Genomic DNA, 23,400 nt, shown 5'->3' on the forward strand with positions numbered 1-23,400 from the left:
CCATGTCACACTCCACAAACCCAAACAAGCCAAAAATGAAGGAAGGCCCAAGCAAGTAATCTTGGGTCTCACTTAGAAGGGGGAATATAATAGTCATAAGATGCTGATAGAGAGAGGGAACTAGAAGGGAGAGGAGATTCAAAGGGGAATGGTTTTTTTTTCAGTATCAGATATGGGGAAGGACCATAGAAATGGCTAGTTGACTTTGAAAATGAGGGGAAATCTACAACTGATGGTGGTAAGGAGGTGGAGATCATCCCAAGGACCAGACAGAGACCTTGGTTAAGGAAGATACTGAAGAATCCATGGCGGTGACTTTAGCTGTGATTCACTACACTGATGATATGGAAACTGAAGAAGTTACCTCCTGTATCTAGGCAAGAACTGCTGTGGAGTGATAGATACTAATGTATCTACAAAACTTCCAACCCAAAATTATCCTGTCTACAGGAAAAACAGGCAGGGTGGATGGATCAGAACATGAGGGTGTGTCCAACCAATAATCAGCACATGGGCAAGTACTAATTCCTAACATTATTAATTATATTATGTTATGCATGCAGATAGTAGCATGTTTTCCTCTGTGAGGCCCCACAAGCAGCTGAATCAGATAGATACAGACACCCACAGGCAAAAATTTGGATGGAACTTTGGCACGCTTATGGAAGAACAGGAGGAAGGATTGTGGACCCAAAAGGAATAAGAACTCTACAAGAAGAATAATAGTGTCAGCTAACCTGGATCTTTGGTGCTCACAGAAACCGAATATACATGAGCTGGATATAGGCTTCCTTGTACATATGTAGCAGATGTACAATTTGGTCTTCATGTGGGTCCAAAACAACTTGAAAGATGGCTATCCCAAAAGCTGTTACCTGTAAGTGGAATATATTCTTCTAGCTGGGATGTCTTGGTGGCAGGAGAGGAACTGCCAATCCTAGAAAAGAATTGAATTGCCAAGGTGGAGGTATACCCAGTCAGCGCCCCACACATTCAGAGAAGGAGAGGAGGGTGGTAAAAGGATTGTGTGTGAGGGGTTACCAGGAGTGGTAGTGTTGTGGTTTGCCCTGGAGTTAGCTGTATTTTGATGCTAATTCCACTGCCTCTAGGACAGCTGCCTAGTCACTAGTCAGGAGTTAGGTGACTACATCAGATCCTTCTCCTCATTGAATTTTTAAAATACAGGTGAGAGGCAGGTAGAGGATAGAAGGAGGCCTGCCCATGGAGGATAAGGAAGGATGGGTGGGAGAGAAGTTTGAAAGAAGAGGAGGAGACTGAAATGGAAAGGAAGAGAGAGGAGGGAGAGGGAGAGAAGCCATTGCAGCTGATGTTAAGATTCCGCTCTGTGTATTTACAGGTTGTTATTAATGTTCTTAAGGGATGGATGGTACTGGGCTTTGTATGTTTAGGTGGGCAATTATATCTCATCAATTGGGCTAAAGGTTATTGTGTTATGTGTTGTTTTATGTGATGGTTTGAGTGTAGGAAACTGTGCGGTGGCAGGAGACACTGGGCCACCAGAGAGTTGGGATGTGTTCCTGCCAAGAAATCTAGCAGGTATATTGGGGCACTGGGATGCCGGACCTAGCAACGTAAAAGATTTTTTTTATTTTTATATTTTACAACAACACGGAGCAGTGAGTGTGATATAAAAAGTATAAGTAAAAAATTAAATGAATAAAAATTTTAAAATGTGGATTATCAATATTTACTTGCTTTGCTGTTCATTCTTCTGTGTCAAGAAGACATCAGTGTCTGGATAACTCTCCTATTAGTCCTAGAGTGTTTCAAATCACATGAGAATATCAAAATCTACACTGTAACTTGAGGTAAAGCCTTTCTTACCTCAATATAAAGAGGTTGATGAGGTCAAATGAGATTTGTCATCAGACATTTTTTGGGAGGCAATAGTCAACACTATCATTGCATAAATAGATTACAATAATGTCATTTTCCCCTCCCCGACCCCCCCAATAATGTCATTTTTATTGGACATTTTATTTATTTACATTTCAAATGCTGCACTCTTTCCTGATCTCCCCTCTGGAACTCCCTGAACCCTATCCCTCTTCTCCCTTGCTTCTATGAGGGTTTTTCTCTTCCCACCCACCCACTCCTACCTCATTGCCCTGGCATTCTCTTACACTGGAGAATTTAGCCTTCACAGGAACAAGGACCTCTCATCCTTCCGATGCTAGAAAATGTCACCCTCTACTAGATATATAGCTGGAGCCATGCCTCCCTTCTTATGTACTCTTTGGTTGGTGGTTTAATCCCTGGAAGCTCTGGGGAGTCTGGTTGGTTGATACTGCTTTTCTTCCTATGGGATTGCAAACCCCTTCAGCTCCTTCAGTCCTTTCTCGAACTCCTACATTTGAGGTACCAATGCTCATTCCAATGGTTGGATGTGAGCATCAGCCTCTGTACTTGTCAGGCTCTGTCAGAGCCTCTCAGGAGACAGCTATATCAGGTTCTTGTCAACAAGAACTTGATGGCATCAGCAATAGTGACTGGGTTTCTTGGATACATGCGGGATGGGTTCCCAGGTATGTCAGTATCTGGATGGTCTTTCCTTCAGTTTCTGCTTTAAACTTTGTTTCTGTATTTCCTTTATACAGGAGCAATTATGTGTTAAAAAATTTGGAGATGAACGGGTGGCCCCATACCCCAACTGGGAACCATAACCTTTGTATATGGTCTCTATAGGTTCTCCTTCCCTTTTGTTGGGCATTTCAACCAATCTCATTTTTGTTGGCTCCTGGTAGTCTCTTGCTTTCCTGGCCTCTGGGACTTGCTAATGGCTACCCCTCATTGCTACACACCTTTGTTCAAATTGCAGACATTCTGTTTATCATCTCTGTCTCCTCTGATACCTGATCATGCCTCCCTTTACCCTCTCCCGCTTCTCTCTCCCTCCCAAGTCCTTCTTACCTTCTACCTCCCATGAGTATTTTGTTCTCCTCTCTAAGAAGGACTGAAGCATACACATTTTGGTCTTCATATTTCTTGAAATTCAGATGGTCTTTGAATTGTGTCTTGCGTATTCTGAGTTTTTGTTTAAACTATGATAAATATAAAATCCCTAATTGAAGGAACATCATTAATGTTGTGCTATACACCCTACATCCAGATATTATAATGCTAATTATTTCTAGGAATCATATGAAAGATACTATTAACAAACCTAAGTCATGACAAATTTAATACTATCCAAACTGAGGAATGATGTCAGTAACTATGGAGCTATATTCTATTGAAGCAAGCATGAACAAAGAAAAAAGAGAGCATATTTCTCATAATTAGCCAAGAATCAAGAAGTCATTTCAGTCTGTCTCAAATGGACTCAATAAAGAATTCTTATATCTAGATGTTCAGAGCAGAGAAATTTTTAAGATAACCCCGGAATGTTTTTCAAATGGGTTTCTACAGTTCCATGTATGCCATTTTTAAAGCATGCCATTCATATTACTAACTATTAAAAGAACAGACATGTAAGTTGATAAGCAAGAGAAAGAAATGTGTGGAGTTTTCTGTTCTTTTTTGAGTCTTAGAAAATAGTTTCATAGTGTTACTTTTATAACACTGGCTTTTACTGAGTTGACTGGTAGATTTAACTGATATTTAAAATGTCATAAACTGGTTATATGAAACCAATGTACATACATCAGTTTTGCAAGAAATACTTGGACTAGAATATGAAGTTTTCTTACTAAAAATACATGGACAACCTAATGATTATCTAAATTCCTACCATAATTGTCATGCTTTCAAAATTTTTTACCATTCTGCCTATCAGTCTATCTATCTACTTATCTATCTATCTACAGTCTATCTATCCATTTATCTAATATGCCGGGACCCATCTAGGAGAAGCTAAAAACTAGCAACTGATCTTTTTGAGACGGTTTCACCCTGGACTTTAAAGCCATGATCGATGTGCCCTTGTAGACAGAGCTTCAGGGACTGCATTTTAGGAAATATTCCTGCTATTAATATGCTTTTCCTGTTATTATTAAATATATATAACAATAACTAACTATTAGCCCACACTATTGAGTAAATTTCTATAGAACAACAAAGGTGTACTGCATAGTAGTGATGGTATATAAACAAATAGATGAGTTTTTAATTCTTAAACATGATTCTATAAGAATTCCTAAAATTATACTAGTTATTACTAAGCTGTTTATAATAGGACTACTATTAAATCATCCCTGATATTAAAACTGTAATGAGAACTCTACAGGCCTTCATGAGTCACCAGTTAATTATTTCTGAGATAGGAATCAAACATTTACAACTTGGAAAACATTCTAAGAGGCTGAAAAACAAATAAATGGCATAAACAGGAATTCATGATTTATTGTAGGTACAAGGACAGAAGATAAAATATTAACTGAGTTTATCTATACAAAACTGAAATGCTGACTTAACTATAATCTTTAACTCTCCATCTCTGGTTTAAATGTCTTATTTAATTTATGATTAAAATTTATGTGTGAAATTTTGTTAAAAAAAGGATACTTGGAACAACCATGTGATCTACTCCCCTAGAAAAGGTACAAAAAATTAGGAACATTACACCAAAGGGCAATATTAATTCAGAGCAAAAGGAGAGAGTAAGATAAAGAAGACAGCAGAGTAGAATAACATAGAAATTTAAAGGTGACACAGATATTTAGAAAGTAATGTGAAGAAGGCAGAGAAAATGAGGGACAAAAAGTGAAGCTGAAGAGAAAGCAAATAGAACAGGCAGGTTTTTCCTAGCCTTGGAATGGAAAAGGTCTATTTCTTTATCTTTTTTTCCCCTCCATTAACTTGGGTATTTCTTATTTACATTTCAATTGTTATTGTCTTTCCTGGTTTCCAGGCCAACATCCCCCTAATCCCTCCCTCTCCCCTTCTATATGAGTGTTCCCCTCCCCATCCTCCCCCCATTACAGCCCTCCGCCAAGCACTCACTTTCACTCCTGGTTCAGTCTTGGCAAGACCAAGGTCTTCCCCTTCCACTGGTGCTCCTACTAGGCTATTCATTGCTATCTATGCAGGTGGAGCCCAGGGTCAATCCACATATAGTCTTTGGGTAGAGTCTTAGTCCCTGGAAGCTCTGGTTGGTTGGCATTGTTGTTCATATGGAGTCTCACACCCCTTCAAGCTCTTTCAGTCCTTTCTCTGATTCCTTTAAAGGGGGTCCCATTCTCAGTTCAGTGGTTTGCTGCTGGCCTTCCCCTATGTATTTGCTGTATTCTGGCTGTGTCTCACAGGAGAGATCTACATCTGGTTCCTGTCAGCCTGCACTTCTTTGCTTCATCCATCTTATCTAGTTTGGTGGCTGTATATTTATGGGCCACATGTGGGGCAGGCTCTGAATGGACATTCCTTCAGCCTCTGTTCTAAACTTTGCTTCCCTATTCCCTCCCAAGGGTATTGTTGTTCCCCTTTTAAAGAAGGAGTGAAGCATTCACATTTTGGTCATCCTTCTTGAGTTTCATGTGTTCTGTGCATATAGGGTAATTCCAGCATTTAGGTAATATCTACTTAAACTGTATGGTATTGGTACAGAGACAGACAGATAGACCAGTGGAATAGAATTGAAGACCCAAAAATGAACCCACACACCTATGGTCACTTGATTTTTGACAAAGGAGCCAAAACCATCCAATGGAAAAAAGATGGCATTTTCAGCAATTGGTGCTGGTTCCACTGGAGGTCAGCAAGTAGAAGAATGCAGATCGATCCATTCTTATCACCCTGTATAAAGCTTAAGTCCAAGTGGATCAAGGACCTCCACATCAAACCAGATACACTCAAACTAATAGAAGAAAAAGTGAGGAAGAATCTCGAACATATAGGCACTGGAGAAAATTTCCTGAACAAAACACCAATGACTTATGCTCTAAATCAAGAATCCACAAATAGGATCTCATAAAACTGCAAAGCTTCTGTAAGGCAAAGGACACTGTAGTTAGGACAAAATGGCAACCATCAGATTGGGAAGAGATCTTTACCAGTCCTACAACTGATAGAGGGACTATATCCAAAATGTACAAAGAACTGACAAAGTTAGACTGCAGGGAGACAAATAACCCTATTAAAAATGGGGTTCAAAGCTAAACAAAGAATTCACAGCTGACGAATATCGAATGGCTGAGAAACACCTAAAGAAATGTTCAACATCTTTAGTCATAAAGGAAATGCAAATCAAAACAACCCTGAGATTTCACCTCATACCAGTTAGAAGGGCTAAGATCAATAACTCTGGCTACAGCAGATGCTGGCGAGGATATGGAGAAAGGGGAACACTCCTCCATTGTTGGTGGGATTGCAGACTAGTACAACCATTCTGGAAATCAGTCTGGAGGTTCCTCAGAAAATTGGACATTGAACTACCTGAGGACTCAGCCATACCTCTCTTGGGCATATACCCAAAAGATGCTCCAACATATAACAAAGACACATGCTCCACTATGTTCATAGCAGCCTTATTTATAATAGCCAGAAGCTGGAAAGAACCCAGATGCCCTTCAACAGAGGAATGAATACAGAAAATGTGGTACATCTACACAATGGAATATTACTCAGCTATCAAAAACAATAACTTTATGAAATTCATAGGCAAATGGATGGAACTGGAAAATATCATCCTGAGTGAGGTAACCCAATCACAGAAAAACACACATGGTATGCACTCATTGATAAGTGTATATGAGCCCAAAGGTCTTTTTCCTAACAGCAAGTCAAACTTATTGTTACTACAGAGGACAAAGCTTCTTTCTTACAGACTTGGATTTAATTCATTTAGCAATAAAAAAGTAGAAGCACTTTCTTTCTCCATGCAATAAAGATTGTAGCTTACTTTTCCTCCAGAATAAGTGCATTCTTTCTGCACTTGGACTTGGTCATTTGCTTCATATGTATATGTAAGTATGAATGTGTGTGTGTGTGTGTGTGTGTGTGTGTGTGTGTTAAGTATGTAATTATGAGATAAATGTGTAGTTGGAGCCAATTGGTTGGCATGAAGTTGTATGAGTATGTATGAATTTGTATATGAATATGTGTGTTTACACATTTTTGCTTCTGTAAAAGCTTTTCCTTCTATGAACATAACTCTTCTCCTGGTCAATAAAAGTTTATTCCTCCAAACCTCCCTCCCACTTGACAAACTAGAGGTGAGGCTTCTGAGTAAGAGAGAAAAAATGCCCTAGCAATTATCCTTTATTTAATCTCCTGACTGATGTTAGAATGCAAGTGTTAAACACCCAAGCCAGTGATTTTTAATCCTCAGAATGCATAAGAAGTGGTATATTGATTTGTTTGTTTTTAGGATTTTTAAGAAGCTATGAGCAAGCATTCAGTATAGTTACTGAACTATAAGGCCAAAGACCATCAGTTGCTATAGCTACATCTGAGACCATCAGTCCTCAAAATTTTGTCCAGAAATTATCAGTCTTTAAAGCTACTGTACCTTCAATTCTGTGTCCAGCTTCACCCCATTTCAGCCCAGGCAAGTTCTCTGCCCTAATCTATAGTATGTGATTGTCTGTGTGTATAGGTCAAAGGACACTTCTGTGGAGTTGGTTCTTTCCTGCAAAGTTTTGCATTCTGGGAATCAAATGGTGTCAAGTGCCTTTATCCATTGTGCCTTTTCACTTACCTTCATACTATCAATTTTTAAGAAAACAATAAAACAAAACATTGGACTGGGGATGTAAGTCAATGGTAGAACATATTGACTATCATGCATAGGGCCTGAGTTGAACATCTATTACTATAAATAAAGTGAATAAAAAAGATTTTCGTTCATGAGTGGACTTGAGAATTTATTTAGAGTACTGACAAAAATTTTAAGTATTATTATAATATAATATTATTATAGTATAGTATTATAGTATTTTATATATAGAATAATATTATAGCATAATTATTATAGCATAATTATATAGAGAATGTTATAGTATAAATACTAGTATTGTAGTATATTATAATATGAGTCATAACAAAATAGAACAATTCTCATGAAAATCCATATTATGTTTGATAGTTATTACATACCTACTATATTTTAGATGTGTGAAAGTAAAAATACAAACCTGAAATTATGCTTAATACAATTAGTAGAAGAACTAGAATGTCACAGACTAGTAGATGGCAAACTGGTGGTTCGTGATCTATATTTGGATGTTACTGTTTTTACTAATCAAGTTAATTGAGATATTATTAGCATATATTTAATGATTTTCTATGGCTAAGATCACAGTGCAAAGACAGAGATCTACCAAGGTCTACCAAGCTGCAATCATTTGTTGTATGGCTCTTTATTTAATGTTTTCTAATCTACAGGTTAGAGGTTTCTGATACTGAAGTGTCCAGTAGATGAATTGCAAGCACAAATTAGTGCTATCTCATCTGATGTACCCAACCCATTCATGGAGTCAATTTGCAAAGCAAAAGAAATAGAAAGTTTATATTTGTATGATATTTGTTGTAAATATAGCAGGGTTTTGCATATGGACAGGCCATTCTGAATAGCAATAGAGCCTATGAGACAGATTTGTATAGATGCCAGCCTGATACAAGTTCTAATCATACCTCTGTTTATCTGTAAATTATATTTATATCTTTCAATTATAAATACAATTAAATAATGAGCAACTGTGATTAAGACAATCATATTTAAAATAAAGATTTCTGAGTGAGATTTTAAAATAAACGCTATTATTATTCAGTTTCATTGGCATGGTTTGTCGCTTAAAATTGTTTTTTCTTAGTAATCTCTTTCCTGAGATAAGGGGTTTTATAAATCTTGATTTTTTTCCGTGATTTACCTTTGTTTTTCATACTGTTTTATTTTTATTGGAAGCCTCACATAGCCTTAAGTTACCTGGGAAAAGGAACATCAATTGAAATATTATTCAGATGATATTGACCTGTGCCCATGTTTGTGGGAGGTCATCTTGATAGATGGGTGATGTGAAGGGATCCACTGTAAGAAAGATCATTCCCGTGTGTGTGTGTGTGTGTGTGTGTGTGTGTGTGTGTGTGTGTGTGTTTATGTGTGTGTATCTGTAAGTGATCCAGTAAGCAATATTCCTCTTTGACTTCTGCTTGTAGTACCGACATAAGAGTTTGTCTTGATTCTCCTAAATGAGGGACTATGTTCTAGCAGAGTAAGCTGAAATAAAAGCTTTCCTGTCTTAGTGGCATTTGTTAATGTTTTTTATCAGAGCCACATTAGGCAAATCCTCATTTCTATGGATGAATATATTCATACATGTGTCTTTTTAAATACTTGAACATACCTATATAGTGTCATTTCATCATTTATTTGAGAAATACTAAGTATTTCTGATATTAGTTCTAGAAAGGAGTCAATGAGTTTCTATTTCTTCAATAACAAGTCATTTTTAATGTATATTAAATTGATACATAAAGAAGAATCGTATAAACCAGTGGTTCTCTATCTCTATAATGTTGCAGTCCTTTGACACAGATAGTTCCTCTTGTTGAGGTGAACCCCATCAATAAAATTATTTTGTTGCTACTATTATGAATCATACTGTAAATATCTGATATCCAACCTCTGTGAAAAGGTCATTCAATTCTCTGAAGGGATCAGCACATACATGTTGAGAACCACTGGTTAAAACTGTTTTTCAGAGAAATATTCAGTTATCCAGATTCTTCTGGGTAATGCTACTTTTCTCCTAACTTCAAACCATGACTGTATCTTTACTGTGACTTCTATAAGAAAATACAAACAGGGTGGCTTACATCCAACAGAAACCTATTTCTCATTTATTCCTATAGCTATCTGTTCCAGGATCAGTGTTCTAGAAGATTCACTATTCACCAAAACCCCATTCATCCTGAGTGAGTTAACACAATCACAGAAAAACACACATGGTATGCACTCATTGAAAAATGGATATTAGCCCAAATGCTCGAATTACCCTAGATGCACAGAACACATAAAAATCAAGAAGGATGACCAAAATGCGAATGCTTCACTATTTTCCAAAAGGGGAACAAGAATACCCTTGGAAGGGAATAAGGAGGCAAAGTTTACAACGGAGGCAGAAGGAACACCCATTCAGAGCCTGCCCCACATGTGGCCCATACATATACAGTCACCAAATTAGATAAGATGGATGAAGCAAAGAAGTGCAGGCTGACAGGAACCAGATGTAGATCTCTCCCGAGAAGACACAGCCAGAATACAGCAAATACATAGGCGAAGGCCAGCAGCAAACCACTGAACTGAGAACGGGACCCCCGTTGAAGGAATCTTAGAAAGGACTAAAAGAGCTTGAAGGGGCCTGAGACCCCATATGAACAACAATGCCAACCACTCAGAGCTTCCAGGGACTAAGCAACTACCCAAAGAATATACACGGACTGACCCTGGGCTCCAACCTCATAGGTAGCAATGAATAGCCTAGTAAGAGCACCAGTGGAAGGGGAAGCCCTTGGTCCTGTCAAGACTGAACCCCCAGCTAATGTGATTGTTGGGGGGAGGGCAGTAATTGGGGGAGGATGGGGAGGGGAACACCCATAGAGAAGGGTCAGGAAACCATGAAAGGGAATAACAATTGAAATGTAAATAAGAAATACCCCAGTTAATAAAGATGAAAAAAATTAATTGACAGGAAAAAAAAATCATGAGTGAGTCTGTGGGGTCCAAACCTATTCAAACAACCACATACCCATGTAGTGGATTCAGAGATGTGATTCGTACAAGTTGTCCTCTGATCTCTACAGATGGGCCATGGCACACGTGTGCACACATGCACATATACACAACAGACACATATACATTAACTTTAAAAACCGTAAAAAAAAAAAATAAAAAGGAGAGATGATTTTAGGTCAAAATCCTCTGTTAAACCGCCGGAACCTGAAAGAAACAGACCGGATAAACAGTTCTCTGCACCCAAATCCCGTGGGAGGGAGAGCTAAACCTTCAGAGAGGCAGACAAGCCTGGGAAACCAGAAGAGACTGCTCCCTGCACACACATCTCGGACGCCAGAGGAAAAAGCCAAAGACCATCTGGAACCCTGGTGCACTGAAGCTCCCGGAAGGGGCGGCACAGGTATTCCTGGTTGCTGCCGCTGCAGAGAGCCCCTGGGCAGCACCCCAAAAGCGAACCTGAGCCTCTGGACCACAGGTAAGACCAAATTTTCTGCTGCAAGAAAGCTGCCGGTGAGCTTGGGACACACGGAAGCAGAATTTCTCTAAGACTGGGCACGTTCTGTGTTTACCGGAAGTCCCACACCCACGGATCCCGGCCCGCAGCAGCTCTCTGCTCCCAGACCCGGTGAGAGAGAGACCCAACCGCCTGGTCAGGTGGGCACTCCTGAGGCTGCAGAGCGGAAGAGACCACCAACACTGCTCACCCCTGCCCACATCCCTGGCCCAAGAGGAAACTGTATAAGGCCTCTGGGCTACCGTGGGGGAGGGCCCAGGAGCGGCAGGACCCCTGCCTGAGACACCGCCACCTGAAAGAAACAGACCGGATAAACAGTTCTCTGCACCAAAACCCCGTGGGAGGGAGAGCTGAACCTTCAGAGAGGCAGACAAGCCTGGGAAACCAGAAGAGACTGCTCCCTGCACACACATCTCAGACGCCAGAGGAAAAAGCCAAAGACCATCTGGAACCCTGGTGCACTGAAGCTCCCGGAAGGGGCGGCACAGGTCTTCCTGGTTGCTGCCGCTGCAGAGAGCCCCTGGGCAGCACCCCACGAGCGAACTTGAGCCTCAGGACCACAGGTAAGACCAAATTTTCTGCTGCAAGAAAGCTGCCTGGTGAACTCAAGACACAGGCCCACAGGAACAGCTGAAGACCTGTAGAGAGGAAAAACTACACGCCTGAAAGCAGAACACTCTGTCCCCATAACTGAATGAAAGAGAGGAAAACAGGTCTACAGCACTCCTGACACACAGGCTTATAGGACAGTCTAGCCACTGTCAGAAATAGCAGAACAAAGTAACACTAGAGATAATCTGATGGCGAGAGGCAAGCGCAGGAACACAAGCAACAAAAACAAAGACTACATGGCATCATCGGAGCCCAATTCTCCCACCAAAGCAAACACGGAATATCCAAACACACCAGAAAAGCAAGATCTAGTTTCAAAATCATATTTGATCATGATGCTGGAGGACTTCAAGAAAGACATGAAGAACTCCCTTAGAGAACAAGTAGAAGCCTACAGAGAGGAATCGCAAAAATGCCTGAAAGAATCGCAAAAATCCCTGAAAGAATTCCAGGAAAACACAATCAAACAGTTGAAGGAATTAAAAATGGAAATAGAAGCAATCAAGAAAGAACACATGGAAACAACCCTGGATATAGAAAACCAAAAGAAGAGACAAGGAGCTGTAGATACAAGCTTCACCAACAGAATACAAGAGATGGAAGAGAGAATCTCAGGAGCAGAAGATTCCATAGAAATCATTGACTCAACTGTCAAAGATAATGTAAAGCAGAAAAAGCTACTGGTCCAAAACATACAGGAAATCCAGGACTCAATGAGAAGATCAAACCTAAGGATAATAGGTATAGAAGAGAGTGAAGACTCCCAGCTCAAAGGACCAGTAAATATCTTCAACAAAATCATAGAAGAAAACTTCCCTAACCTAAAAAAAGAGATACCCATAGACATACAAGAAGACTACAGAACTCCAAATAGATTGGACCAGAAAAGAAACACCTCCCGTCACATAATTGTCAAAACACCAAACGCACAAAATAAAGAAAGAATATTAAAAGCAGTAAGGGAAAAAGGTCAAGTAACATATAAAGGGAGACCTATCAGAATCACACCAGACTTTTCGCCAGAAACTATGAAGGCCAGAAGATCCTGGACTATTGTCATACAGACCCTAAGAGAACACAAATGCCAGCCCAGGTTACTGTATCCAGCAAAACTCTCAATTAACATTGATGGAGAAACCAAGATATTCCATGACAAAACCAAATTTACACAATATCTTTCTACAAATCCAGCACTACAAAGGATAATAAATGGTAAAGCCCAACATAAGGAGGCAAGCTATACCCTAGAAGAAGCAAGAAACTAATCGTTTTGGCAACAAAACAAAGAGAATGAAAGCACACAAACATAACCTCACATCCAAATATGAATATAAAGGGAAACAATAATCACTATTCCTTAATATCTCTCAATATCAATGGCCTCAACTCCCCAATAAAAAGACATAGATTAACAAACAGGATACACAACGAGGACCCTGCATTCTGCTGCCTACAGGAAACACACCTCAGAGACAAAGACAGAAACTACCTCAGAGTGAAAGGTTGGAAAACAACTTTCCAAGCAAATGGTCAGAAGAAGCAAGTTGGAGTAGCCATTCTAATATCAAATAAAATCAATTTCCAACTAAAAGTCATCAAAAAAAGATAAGGAAGGACACTTCATATTCATCAAAGGAAAAATCCACCAAGATGAACTCTCAATCCTAAATATCTATGCCCCAAATACAAGGGCACCTACATATGTAAAAGAAACCTTACTAAAGCTCAAAACATACATTGCACCTCACACAATAATAGTGTGAGATTTCAACACCCCACTCTCATCAATGGATAGATCATGGAAACAGAAATTAAACAGGGATGTCGAAGACTAAGAGAAGTCATGAGCCAAATGGACTTAACGGATATTTATAGAACATTCTATCCTAAAGCAAAAGGATATACCTTCTTCTCAGCTCCTCATGGTACTTTCTCCAAAATTGACCATATAATTGGTCAAAAAACGGGCCTCAACAGGTACAGAAAGATAGAAATAATCCCATGCGTGCTATCGGACCACCACGGCCTAAAACTGGTCTTCAATAAAAATAGGGGAAGAATGCCCACATATACATGGAAATTGAACAATGCTCTACTCAATGATAACCTGGTCAAGAAAGAAATAAAGAAAGAAATTAAAAACTTTTTAGAATTTAATGAAAATGAAGATACAACATACTCAAACTTATGGGACACAATGAAAGCTGAGCTAAGAGGAAAACTCATAGCGCTGAGTGCCTGCAGAAAGAAACAGGAAAGAGCATATGTCAGCAGCTTGACAGCACACCTAAAAGCTCTAGAACAAAAAGAAGCAAATACACCCAGGAGGAGTAGAAGGCAGGAAATAATCAAACTCAGAGCTGAAATCAACCGAGTAGAAACAAAAAGGACCATAGAAAGAATCAACAGAACCAAAACTTGGTTCTTCGAGAAAATCAACAAGATAGATAAACCCTTAGCCAGACTAACGAGAGGACACAGAGAGTGTGTCCAAATTAACAAAATCAGAAATGAAAAGGGAGACATAACTACAGATCCAGAGGAAATTAAAAAAATCATCAGATCATATTAAAAAGCATATATTCAACAAAACTTGAAAATCTTCAGGAAATGGACAATTTCCTAGACAGATAGCAGGTACTGAAGTTAAATCAGGAACAGATAAACCAGTTTAACAACCCCATAACTCCTAAGGAAATAGAAGCAGTCATTAAAGGTCTCCCAACCAAAAAGAGCCCAGGTCCAGATGGGTTTAGTGCAGAATTCTATCAAACCTTCATAGAAGACCTCATACCAATATTATCCAAACTATTCCACAACATTGAAACAGATGGATCACTCCCGAATTCCTTCTATGAAGCCACAATTACTCTTATACCTAAACCACACAAAGACCCAACAAAGAAAGAGAACTTCAGACCAATTTCCCTTATGAATATCGACGCAAAAATACTCAATAAAATTCTGGCAAACCGAATTCAAAAGCATATCAAAACAATCATCCACCATGATCAAGTAGGCTTCATCCCAGGCATGCAGGGATGGTTTAATATACGGAAAACCATCAACGTGATCCATTATATAAACAAACTGAAAGAACAGAACCACATGATCATTTCATTAGATGCTGAGAAAGCATTTGACAAAATTCAACACCCCTTCATGATAAAAGTCCTGGAAAGAATAGGAATTCAAGGCCCATACCTAAACACAGTAAAAGCCATATACAGCAAACCAGTTGCTAACATTAAACTAAATGGAGAGAAACTTGAAGCAATCCCACTAAAATCAGGGACTAGACAAGGCTGCCCACTCTCTCCCTACTTATTCAATATAGTTCTTGAAGTTTTAGCCAGAGTAATCAGACAACAAAAGGCGGTCAAGGGGATACAGATCGGAAAAGAAGAGGTCAAAATATCACTATTTGCAGATGACATGATAGTATATTTAAGTGATCCCAAAAGTTCCACCAGAGAACTACTAAAGCTGATAAAAAAACTTCAGCAAAGTGGCTGGGTATAAAATTAACTCAAATAAATCAGTTGCCTTCCTCTATACAAAAGAGAAAAAAGCCGAGAAAGAAATTAGGGAAACGACACCCTCCATAATAGACCCAAATAATATAAAGTACCTCGGTGTGACTTTAACCAAGCAAGTAAAAGATCTGTACAATAAGAACTTCAAGACACTGAGGAAAGAAATTGAAGAAGACCTCAGAAGATGGAAAGATCTCCCATGCTCATGGATTGGCAGGATTAATATAGTAAAAATGGCCATTTTACCAAAAGCAATCTACAGATTCAATGCAATCCCCATCAAAATACCAATCCAATTCTTCAAAGAGTTAGACAGAACAATTTGCAAATTCATCTGGAATAACAAAAAACCCAGGATAGCTAAAGCTATCCTCCACAATAAAAGGACTTCAGGGGGAATCACTATCCCTGAACTCAAGCAGTATTACAGAGCAATAGTGATAAAAACTGCATGGTATTGGTACAGAGACAGACAGATAGACCAATGGAATAGAATTGAAGACCCAGAAATGAACCCACACACCTATGGTCACTTGATTTTTGACAAAGGAGCCAAAACCATCCAATGGAAAAAAGATAGCATTTTCAGCAAATGGTGCTGGTTCAACTGGAGGGCAACATGTAGAAGAATGCAGATCGATCCATGCTTATCACCCTGTACAAAGCTTAAGTCCAAGTGGATCAAGGACCTCCACATCAAACCAGACACACTCAAACTAATAGAAGAAAAACTAGGGAAGCATCTTGAACACATGGGCACTGGAAAAAATTTCCTGAACAAAACACCACTGGCTTATGCTCTAAGATCAAGAATCGACAAATGGGATCTCATAAAACTGCAAAGCTTCTGTAAGGCAAAGGACACTGTGGTTAGGACAAAACGGCAACCAACAGATTGGGAAAAGATCTTTACCAGTCCTACAACAGATAGAGGCCTTATATCCAAAATATACAAAGAACTCAAGAAGTTAGACCGCAGGGAAACAAATAACCCTATTAAAAAATGGGGTTCAGAGCTAAACAAAGAATTCACAGCTGAGGAATGGCGAATGGCTGAGAAACACCTAAAGAAATGTTCAACATCTTTAGTCATAAGGGAAATGCAAATCAAAACAACCCTGAGATTTCACCTCACACCAGTGCGATTGGCTAAGATCAAAATCTCAGGTGACAGCAGATGCTGGCAAGGATGTGGAGAAAGAGGAACACTCCTCCATTGTTGGTGGGATTGCAGACTGGTACAACCATTCTGGAAATCAGTCTGGAGGTTCCTCAGAAAATTGGACATTGAACTGCCTGAGGATCCAGCTATACCTCTCTTGGGCATATACCCAAAAGATGCCTCAACATATAAAAGAGACACGTGCTCCACTATGTTCATCGCAGCCTTATTTATAATAGCCAGAAAATGGAAAGAACCCAGATGCCCTTCAACAGAGGAATGGATACAGAAAATGTGGTACATCTACACAATGGAATATTACTCAGCTATCAAAAACAACGAGTTTATGAAATTCGTAGGCAAATGGTTGGAACTGGAAAATATCATCCTGAGTGAGCTAACCCAATCACAGAAAGACATACATGGTATGCACTCATTGATAAGTGGCTATTAGCCCAAATGCTTGAATTACCCTAGATCCCTAGAACAAACGAAACTCAAGACGGATGATCAAAATGTGAATGCTTCACTCCTTCTTTAAATGAGGAAAAAGAATACCCTTGGCAGGGAAGGGAGAGGCAAAGATTAAAACAGAGACTGAAGGAACACCCATTCAGAGCCTGCCCCACATTTGGCCCATACATATACAGCCACCCAATTAGACAAGATGGATGAAGCAAAGAAGTGCAGACCGACAGGAGCCGGATGTAGATCTCTCCTGAGAGACACAGCCAGAATACAGCAAATACAGAGGCGAATGCCAGCAGCAAACCACTGAACTGAGAATAGGTCCCCTATTGAAGGAATCAGAGAAAGAACTGGAAGAGCTTGAAGGGGCTCGAGACCCCAAAAGTACAACAATGCCAAGCAACCAGAGTTTCCAGGGACTAAGCCACTACCTAAAGACTATACATGGACTGACCCTGGATTCTGACCCCATAGGTAGCAATGAATATCCTAGTAAGAGCACCAGTGGAAGGGGAAGCCCTGGGTCCTGCTAAGACTGAACCCCCAGTGAACTAGTCTATGGGGGGAGGGCGGCAATGGGGGGAGGGTTGGGAGGGGAACACCCATAAGGAAGGGGAGGGGGGGAGGGGGATGTTTGCCCGGAAACCGGGAAAGGGAATAACACTCGAAATGTATATAAGAAATACTCAAGTTAATAAAAAAAAATAAAAAAAATAAAAAAAATCCTCTGTTAAATGTTCACTTGATAATAAGGTGAATTATTGTGAAATAATACATAAAACTCAGTCTTAGTCCAAAGCTAGACATTTTATATCCATGTAATATTGAATCCTCAAGAGGGTACCAATTTTTTTGCTGAGCAATGATAAGCTAATAACTTTAAAAATAAATCTCTTTGATCCAGATCAATCCAAATCAATTCTGAGTAGATACAGCATAAAAAGAAATGACAGGTTGGAAGTACTATCCAACTACCCGATTACCTGTTTAGAATGTGCTTACATGACTGGAAGTCTTGCAAAGGAAGGCTCAGGTCCCCCAAACATTAGTACGTAAGAAATAAAGACAATGTATTAGGCTGGAGGCCACAGGTTTTGCAGAAAGGGAAGTCGCAGAACAATACATATAGATTGGTCTGACTTTTGCAAAATTAATATATGTTTCCAAAGACATTTTCTAATTCATTTAATTGTGGGTAGGGGACACAAGGACATGTATGTACACTAGCTGTCACCTGTGGCTTGCAAGGCTGTTGAGGGAAAGGTTGAATAATCATTTGGGCTACATTTGTCATGTTTCTATAATGCTTGAACAACCCACCAGCTAGCTAATATTAATAACAATGTGTTTATCCAACATCAATAATTAAATCAAATATTTTCATCAAAAAAAGTGGCAACTGTTTTCCGTTTCTTAGAAAGAGAGAAGAAGCTTCTTGAGACCCTTTTAATAATGGAATTAATTTCACTAATTTGGACTCCATTCATGTGTCTTAAAATATTTAAAAATACTTAACCTCCTAATATCATCACTTTGAGATTAAGATGCCAAGAAACCAATATAAGGGATTCAAACACTCACACCTTTGCATATAACAAGAGAGGAGACAGATCTAGACTGGCAATAACCACAAGAGTCCCATTCATCTTTCTTCTGTTTTCCAGATATGACAATTTCACCATTATCCTGTGTGGCCCATGCAAACTAACATAGTCATCTCCATGATAGCAATGCATATATCTTCCTTTTCCATTGTCAACTCTCAAATAGAGATAAAAGATTATTTTCTCGTACCTTCTCCCCAATATACCCACCAAATCTACTTACACTTTCAGAGCACATATGAAATAATTTCTTCTTCTTTTTTTCGGAGCTGGGGACCGAACCCAGGGCCTTGGGCTTGCTAGGCAAGTGCTCTACCGCTGAGCTAAATCCCCAATCCCTAATCTCTTCTTCTTATGTGCATAGAAAACAAGCTAACTTTATCTCCAGTCCATGTTTCAAGATATTTGACCAAGATTATTCTATTATTCTCTTACATAGCCAATTTTTCTAGTTCTGTGTCTTATGATGCTTATTCTCATCAAAGTGTCCTAAACATTATTTAATATTTGCTCCATGATGTGATACATCTACCAAGAAGATAACAATAACTTCACATTCTTCTAGTCTCAGCACTCAACTTGATATGAAATTGAAATAGTTGTGTTAAGCATCATTGTAATCTAAACTTATTATGACCATATTTGTGATATTCACTGAAATGTTATTTTAATTCAATCAAATGGATCTTTATTCACTAGATATATTCTTTTGATTACAATGATGAGGAAGTTACAGTAAAAAGTTATTTTTAAGATAAGTTATAATAAATGGACTAATGCAGTAGTTATTATGAATATGGTCACAGATATTTTAGTTGACTTGCCCATGAAGTTAAAGATTGGACTCTTCAATGATCTCATTACTTATAACTTCCAATGTGCAGTTATGACTTTGATGAGCAGAAATCTTGAACAATCTAGACTGAAGGAAGATGGAAGAAGATATAAACAAAGCAGGGAATCTGAAGCTAGGATTCTGTGATGTTACATAGGATCATATTTTAAATTTTTCACTTATTTTGACAGATTGTCAAATTAAGTATCATAAACTCCCTTATTCTGAAAGTATGAACATTGCTATATTTTGATCTCACTGAAGTATTTTTGATTGACTTCACACCTCTACATTTTATTTCTTATTGATTGTTTTAGTGGAAATAATTCTTTTCATACAATATATTCTCATTATGTTCCCTGTTCATCTCATCCTAGTTTACCCCCACTTTCTTTTCTATAGATCCACACCTCTTCTGTCTTTTCTTACACAACAAAGAGGCACCTAAAGAAAAAAATAAATATAAGATAAAATAAAACACATTGGAATAAGAAAAAATAAATAGAAGAAAAGGAAACAAAGAAATAGCAGTAGGAAAATATATAGATGCAGACATACAAGTACACACACACACACACACACACACACATATACACATACACACACATGCACACAGGAATCCCAAAGAAACACAAAACCTGAAGCCATAGTATTTAAATAAAGGAACCGCAATGTAAAAAAGAAAGCTACTATTACAACTTTATAAGACAAAGACACTCCAAGGATGCCGTTGAGGTAATTTTGTGTTTGCCATCTGCTTCTAGTCATGGGGCTTCCATTAAGAGGGGAGGTCTTCTTAGGGAGACTTCTTTGGAGGAAACGAATTTTTCATTCTCAAGTGTTTATCAATTGGAAATAGCTCATGTGTTAGTGATAAGGGTTTGTATACACTTCTTTTCAGTGCTAGGACCCATTCTGGTATAGACCCACTCAGGCCTTGTGCATATTGCTTCAGTCTCTGTGATTCCATATGAACAACAGGTGTAACGTGTTTAGAAGACCTTGCTTCCTTGGTGTCCTTTATCCCTTTTGGCTTTTAGACTCTTTATGTTTCTCCCCCAATAGAGTAACTTGAACCCTGATGAGAGGAATTTGATGGAGACAGAGCATTTAGGAATGAGTATTTTAAGGTCCTTCACTCTCTATGCACTGTCTCTGAGTCTCTATATTTGTCCCTATCTACTGCAGGAAGAAGCTTCTCTGACAGTGGCTGAGTAAAGCACTGATCTACAATTTTTATGTTTTCTGATTACAATACAATATTTTGTTAGACGTAGATCATTTTCCATATTGCTCCTCTTGAAGAACTATATATCATGATTCTTTGAATGACTACTTTTATCTTTTAAGCACTAAGGCATTGGATCCAGAACATATTTCTACTTAATCTATAGGCTAAGAAAAGTAGTGGGCAGTGTCCCAGTTTTTTGGAGGTCTAATCATTCAAAAAATTTACCACACACACACAAACACACACACATGTTGGGAAGGATGCATATCTTCCATATCACACATGTGTAGGCCAGAGGACAATATTTAGGAATGGTTCTTTCATTCCACAATGTTTGTTCTGGGGATAAAATTCAAATATCTTCAGTCTTGCAGTTGGCAAGTGCCTTTTCCCAGTAACACATCTCACTAATCTGAGAAATTGAATTTTGAATTAATTTTTATAACAAGTAATCAAGGTAAGTTGTCTCAGACAGCCTCAAATGAACAGTGGTTCTTTGTGTTCATAGTCTTTGTTTTTCACCCCACAATGAGTATTCATTGCTTTTGTGACTTAGCTTATCAAATGGGGTACAAATGAATGCAGTAGGTGTTGAAACCATAAATTTTTCAGGTACTTAGAAACTTGATGCTTTTATGTAGTTAAACATTCTGAGATATCATATAGGAACTTTGACTGCAAAGATAGACAGGTCAGGAAAGTGCCTAACAATAAGTTGAAAGAGAAAGAGAGCCAAACAACTTTGTGTCATGAGTTCTGCCTGTCTGCTATCCTTGCCAATGCGTCAAATATATTAATGAGACATTGTGAATATTCTAGTCTAGTCATACTTCCAGATTATGGCAAAACAATCTAAATTCATATGTGATAGAGAAAAGTGTCCAAAATGAGCCAGTTTCACGATCATAGAATCATGAAAAAACAAAAAACAAAAAAAATGAATAGTAAATTGATAGTAACAAAGTAAATTTGACTTAAGTGACCTTAATGATTTATGATATATTTTATATGCTTTTATTTTTAAGAGTCTCAAAGAATCTTGTGAGAAGATTTTGTATTTTCTGGTACATTTCCAGTACTGTTTACCTGCCAAAATTCCCAAGGTCATCTTATCCTTACTGCAATTCCATTATAAAAGTACTTTATTGACATTTATTTTGCTGAATTTCAATAAAATTTTATAAATTTTCTCTAACTTCATAAGTACTCTGAGAAAAAACAACATTTCCAATCTTTTCTGTTTAGTATAAGAAATTGGAGGCCAATAGATATTTTATTGTTTTCAGTTTAATAGGTAAGCGAACCAAAAATTTAAGAGTGCAAATATCTTAATAAGTTTGTAATCAGACACATCCAGGATTGAAATTACTCTCATGTGATTATGAACATTGTTTCCAAAGGATATGAGAGTAGGAAGATGCTATATGTAGATAGTATACTGACTTTAAACCATTTTGAAAACACCATAGTCTGGATAAAGAACCTGCAAAAAAAGAAGGTAAAATTACTTCATATGAAATTTATGTTTATTACTCTAAATTGTAATTAATTCAACTTTCAGGTGCTTTTAAAATTGTCACCATTTTTATATTTATTTAAAATATCTCTATCTCTCTTCCAAGTAGCAATATAATTTATGAGTTAACAAGATGCAAAAGGCATCAAGACATATTGGGCCTGATCTCTGATAGCAATCTAGAAAATCATGTGTTCAAGTGGCATCATTTTAGGGGTGCAGACCATCTACCTGATGATTTGATTTAAAAATGGCTACAGAAAATGAGAAAGTCTTATAATGCTAAGCCAAGGCAAAATTTAGTAATAGTCCCAAGGATATAACCATTTACTTGAATAAAGAAAAGAAATACATTATATATATATATATATATATATATATATATATATATGACATGAATGCAGTAGTAGTAAAATTATATCTGTCTCTCAAAGGGAACTAATTAGATGGTAGCAGGTTAAGAAAACAGAAGGTAGAACACTATCGGGAAATGCTCTTGATATACACTTTATAAAATAATGAATTTTGTGGGAGGAGAGAAGTTGGAGGAGAGAGATGGAAAGGTGCACATAATGTAGATGTGTACTCATGTATGTCTTTCTCAAAAGTAAAATTATTAAATTAAAAAATACTCATGACCAAATTATGGAAAGCAATTGTCATTTTTCTTGGCTGTTTATTTTGAGACAGCATCCCACTATGTAAATAAGGCCAGCTGGCCACTCACAGTGATCCACCTTTTGCTGCCACTTGAACATGAGTGTTAGCCCACCCAGATTTAATTGCCTGCTGTGTTATTTCTTTTTTAATGATTCTAACAATCATAAAGAACACAAAAACAATTCTTCATTATAACTGTTTGAGATTATAGTTACAATATTTCAACTATCTTCACGGATTTGTAGCTGCTTGGGAAAACATCACCATGGTTCAAAACTATTTCCTGATTAGTTCCAGAAGTATTAAAGAGGAAGTTTACAAAACTTTCAACTCAGGAAATGTGAATAATTATTTCCATTATTAGTTAGTGTTAATTATCAGTTTGACAGAATCTAGCATCTTCTGGCAGATGGAATGCTGTGCATTCCTGTGGAGGCTTATTTTGATTGCAGTTTAATTGCAGTGATAAAATATTACCACCATAATATACATCAGTTTCAACCTCTTGCTGTCTTGATTTCCTCATCATGATGGACTGGAACCTTGAGCTATAAGATAGAATAAAACTTTTC

Source organism: Rattus norvegicus, chromosome X, assembly GCF_036323735.1.
Source record: "Rattus norvegicus strain BN/NHsdMcwi chromosome X, GRCr8, whole genome shotgun sequence".
Lineage (NCBI taxonomy): Eukaryota > Metazoa > Chordata > Mammalia > Rodentia > Muridae > Rattus > Rattus norvegicus.